Consider the following 5680-nt stretch of genomic DNA (forward strand, 5'->3'; position numbering starts at 1 on the left):
AATGCTCACATTTTTACAGTGGCCAGTTTCCTGGAGCGTCTCGCGTGGGTGAGGACTTCTCCTCTCACATTGACACATGCAAAAAATCCTAAGAATGCCAGCTGAAATTCCCTCTTTGCAGATGTGCGTCCCGAGCAAAACGTCGCTGCTTGGAGGTCGCAAAGATCGCTCACCTGAGATACAGATGTGCGCAGCTGTGGGTTTCTGGGTCAAGCTGTGTTCATCTTAAAGCGTGGTGAGGGGGGTCAGGGGGTCAGGGAGAAGGAACAGCAGCCCCGCCGTGCAACAGAGCCAGAGCATATGGTCCAAAGGGGGATGTGAATTGGCGATAATTCGTGCCTTCGCCCACGCAGCGTGGAAAGAAAGGGAATCTAACACTGCAACAGTTGTGTTTGGATTTTTTTGGTGTGTGTGTTATTCAAAACTAGCTCCACAAGCGTAACAGTTTAGTCTGTAGTAGCAAAACAAAAAACAAAAAAGGCAGTTCTAAACTGTTTTCATGAGGGATTCGAACACGAAACCATCAGATTCAGATTGCAAGATGAGAGTGGAGTTGGAGGTTTTGTGTAACAAACGGGCTCTCTGCCCCCAACCCCAACCCCCCGCTCAAAGATCTGGCTTTTTGCATGAAGGGAAGTTTGCAAAAACTCCACTAGATAAGCATCGGATAGCAGTTGCTTGATGCAAGTGATGTTAATCTATGGAACTCTCTGCCACAGGAGGCAATGCTGGCCATCAGCTGGGATGGCTTTAAAAGAGGCTCTGCTCTGCCTCCATACTTACAAGCAGCCATGCTTCTGAACGACAGTTACTGGAAACCACAGAAGGGGAGAGGGCTTTTGTGCCCGGTTCCTGCTTGTGGGTTTCGCGTAGACATCTGGTTGGCCCCTACGAGAACAGAGGGCTGGGCTGGATGGGCGATTGGCCTGATTCAGCAGACTGCTCTTATGAGATGCTCTACCACTGAGCATGGCCCTCCCGCAATGCGCTAAGGCTTTTTGTTTTGTTTTTTAACTTTTATTTTTTTACCAACCACCAAAACACAAACAGTGAAACCCCCCTGGTGGCTGATACATTGGGTATACAATATTCAATAATATACCGTATTTTTCGCTCTATAGGGCGCACCAGACCATAGGGCGCACCTAGGTTTTTTGGGGGGGAAATAAAGAAAAAAAATATATTTCCCCCCCCAGCCCAAAGAGCAAAGAAGCCAAGACAGCCAGCGGGATCCATCCGGGTTGCGCTCCCCGGGATTCGGGCTGCTGCCTGCTATCCGCTGGGCTCCGAAGGCTTGCGGATAGCTGCCCAAAGCCCGGGGTGCGCAGCGCTGCGCTCCCCGGGCTTCGGGCTGCAGGCTACTATCCACAAGCCTTGGGAGCCCGGCGGGAACTCCTGCCGCTCTCCAAAGGCTTGCAGATAGCTTCCTGAAGCCTGCATTCACTCCATAGGACGCACACACATTTCCCCTTCATTTTTGAAGGGGAAAAAGTGCGTCCTATAGAGCGAAAAATACAGTACATATTCAATAATATAGATATTCAATAATATTCAATAATAACATATTCAAATTAGCCATATGTACACTTCTATACACCTTAACACTCCTCCTTCCACAAGATTTATTTAACTTTTAACATTTTAATTGCCCCAAATTGTTGAAACCTACTCAAATAATTCAGTATCTTCTCAAACCAATCCTCTTTCTCACTGACCTTAAACCCTTTCATTCTATGTAGCTTCACAGTTAGGTATTCTAAAATTATAATATTATTCAGTTTTTTCCTCCATTGGTTCACCCCTAGCTCTTCTGCATTTTTCCAATTACTCGCCATAACCTGTCTGGCTGCAATTACCATCAATTTTACCCATTTGCATTCCTCTTTTGTTTTTAACTCAGTACTACTCAGGGTAATAAGAACCATTAATTTAGTTATTTCCACGTTCCTTCCCACAATGCCCAATATTTCTATACCAATCTGTTTCCAAAATTCATTAACTAACGGACAATCCCACCACATATGACTGTACGTTCCCATCACTCCACATTTTCTCCAGCAATTCTTACTTCCAGATTTTGTAATATGATATAACCTTACTGGTATATAATACCATTTTTGTACCAGCGTCAACCCCTGTTCCTGGATTATCCTAGAGGTCGCTAAGGGTTTCACCTTAAGCCAACAGCAAGGTGCTGTCCATCTTGAATTATATCCCTGCTCCTCATGTTGCAGGACTCAAAATCTAACCATTCCCTGAAGAACTTATCTGGGTGGACCAAGGTTCCAACTCTGTATGGCAGCTTTCGATTTTCCTAGCATATTTCTAGGGCAGTGGTCTCCAGCAACTGGTACTCAGAAGCAGGTAAAGGTAAAGGACCCCTGGATGGTTAAGTCCAGTCAAAGGCAACAGCAACCTGGGGTTGGTCCGGATGCTGCAGCCAAGTTGCTGAATGGAGTACTTGGATGGGCAAATATCACACCTATGCTGGAGGAACATCACTGGCTGCCAAATAGCTACTGGGATATGCTATGGCTGCCATATTTCAAGAAGTAAAAACCCGGACACAAATGTGAATATTCTATCCATTAAGTACTTAATTCGTTCTGGGGGTCCATTCTTAACCTGAAACAGTTCTTAACCTGAAGCACTACTTTGGCTAATGGGGCCTCCTGCTGCTGCCGTGCCGCCGCTGCACGATTTCTGTTCTCATCCTGAAGCAAAGTTCTTAACCCGAGGTACTCTTTCTGGGTTAGCGGAGTCTGTAACCTGAAGCGTATGTAACCTGAAGCGTATGTAACCCGAGGTGCCACTGTATATGTATGTGTTTTATATGCTAATAAAATAAATAAATAAATAAATAAATAAAGCAAGCAAGCAAGCAAGCAAGCAAGCTGATCCTTTGAGCATTGTTTTTGAATGCCTTTTGTGCTGGTATTCTGTTATGCCGACTGTTTTTTTGTAAGCCCAGTCATTTTCTTCTTATTCACTATTCCATTTATATCCCATATTTTCCCCCAAAGGAGATCAATGTAAACAGGGAGATGAGCTTATTGTCACAACGACCCTGTGAGGAAGGCTAGGCTGACCCCCCCCCCCCCAGAGTAGCTGGCCTAAGTGAGCTTCAGAGGCGAACCGAGTCCTAACCCAAGACACAAATTCTTTTTCGTGAACACCACCGATTCATTTCAATGCATGAAGCAACTCTGCAGTTTGTGGAGTTTACCAACCAATGGGGTCCTTACTTTGCATGACCATTTTTTATTTTTTATTGTTTGCAGGGCTTGCAGCTTCGGTCTTCTAAGTCTTCGCTCCGTCTCAGAGTCCTGACCTCTGACCTCTGCCTGGACAATATCCTCTGCCTGACCCTTCAGCTTCTGTTCTTCTGTCCTCCTCAGTGAACTCTGCTGTGGACAGACTCCAAACCATATTCCTGGCACACTTCAGACCATCACACCTTCCAGTCCAAATCCCTTTTAAAAGCCATGCACCCTGCAATTCTCCCTGTGTTCTTAACCCAGATGTTTCCTTCTGCGGTCCCAGCAAGAAATCTTTGCACCACAGTCTTGTGGTGAGTGCGAAAGTTCAGATGTACAATTCCCGGCACCTAACAATGGCTCCTCCATTTATTTATGTGCTTATGTGTAAAGATCCAGGTCCTTTGTTTACTGGGAAGATCTATGTTTACTTCGGGACCCAATGTTCTATTTAAATCCAGTTTATTATTCAGAGGAAGTAATAGTTACCCCTCTGTTCTGCTTTGGTAAGGCTCCACCTGCAACTCTGTGTACATTTCTGGGCACCACAATTTTAGAAGGATATTGACAAACTGGAAGGTGTGCAGAAAAGGTCTGGAAGCCAAATCCTATAAATTAACAAGCAATACACTAGTAGCTCTTAAATAGCTTCCTGTGCAGATCAGAGGAATAAAATGTAAGCGACAATCAGGGTTATAGCATTTGCGCTGCAACTTGAAACATTTTATCTCAGGAATTATCCCACTTCAGTGGGGCTTCTTCCTTGGCCAATGGGCATAGGATCGCATCCTCCAATATAATGAAATATTTCGATTGAGGAAAGCCTCCCTGCCGAATCAGCAAGGAGATTATTATTACAGTGGTACCTCTGGTTACATCCGCTTCATGTTACGTTCTTTCAGGTTATGTCCCGCGGCGACCCGGAAGTACCAGAAAGGGTTACTTCTGGGTTTTGCCGCTCGCGCATGCGCAGATGCGCAAAATGACGTCACGCGCATGCGCAGAAGCAGGAAATCACGACCCACACGTGCGCAGACGCACCACTGCGGGTTGCGCTCTTTTCTTTTTCTTTTTCTTCTTTTTTAAAAATTAATTTTATTAGTATTTTCCACGCAGCAACAACACGAAAGATATCAAAAAATAACAATACACAACACACAAAAATCAACATATGAAAACTAAAGGAAGCAACAACAACAACAAAAACAAAACAAAAAACAAATCCATATCTTACAAGTTAATATTATAAACACTAAAACAACAACAAGACATTTTTTGGGGGGGTGCGCTCTTTTCATGTTGCGAACGGGCCTCCGGAACGGATCCCGTTCGCAACCAGAGGTACCGCTGTATTTATATTTTTTAAAACCAGCCATTTTAATTATTTGCAATACATTTGGCACACACACAACCCCCCTCCCAAAAAAACCACCCTGCATACGGTAACCTCCTTTTTAGAAGAGGCAATGTGTGTCTCCTAAATTGTGATGTGAGTATCATCAAAAACCAATCAAGGGGGTTGTTCTCTTAGGAATTATTTCATGCAGATGGATGGATTCCAACTGATACAATCAATCAGCTCTGGGGTTGTTGTTTCTCAATCTGCTGATGGTCTTCATATGAAGAATTAATGAATACAAATTGATCAGCCAGGGTTTTTTCCCTTCTTCAAATCAAGCGTCCATTACAGTAAAACGAGTCTGGCTGAAAGCGAGCCAATAAATGACCAATTGATGGCTGAATAAATCAGCTGAAATCGAACTCAGATGCAGCTGAGAGAGAAGAAGAGATTGGTTGGCAGTGTATATAACTGGGTGTCTGGATCTGCCCTGACTCAATGAGATATATATATGCCAACTGCAAACGAGCTGATGGCCTGGTCCCCAGCGGATTATGATTCGGCCGAGAGCAGCCCAGTCTCCCAGACTTCGCTGTCCGTATGGCGTTTGCCTTCCAGATGTTTTACAGCTTGGAAAGACGTTTCTTATCCCCAAGAAATGTAAAGAATTTCTAAATAGGATTTTTTTAAAGGGTTCAGCCTGCGTTACTCAGCAGGCAAAGTTAGCGAGGGATGTGATGGGGGATGAGAAAAGTTGGAGGGGGGCAGAGGGGAGGATCTAAAAAGGAAAAGATTTGGCAGCCGGGCCGTTTCCACCCGTTCGGAAGTCACAAATGTGAGCCTTGTCTACATGTGCTCTCGCGCACAGGCACACACAGATTTAGTGTGGATTTTAATAAGCGCTTCATGCCTGCCCCCTAGTGGAAAGAGATGTGCCTTCCTTTGCTATGTTCAGGTAGATGGGTGTTTCCCAAACTTTGGACTACAATTCCCATCGTCCCTGGCCACTGCTAAGGATGATGGGAGTTGTAGTCCAAAAATGGCTGGAGACCCAAATTCACAGGTGATAGTAGTAGTAGTAGTA

This window comes from Podarcis pityusensis (assembly GCF_964106645.2).
Source record: "Podarcis pityusensis genome assembly, chromosome: 4".
NCBI lineage: Eukaryota > Metazoa > Chordata > Lepidosauria > Squamata > Lacertidae > Podarcis > Podarcis pityusensis.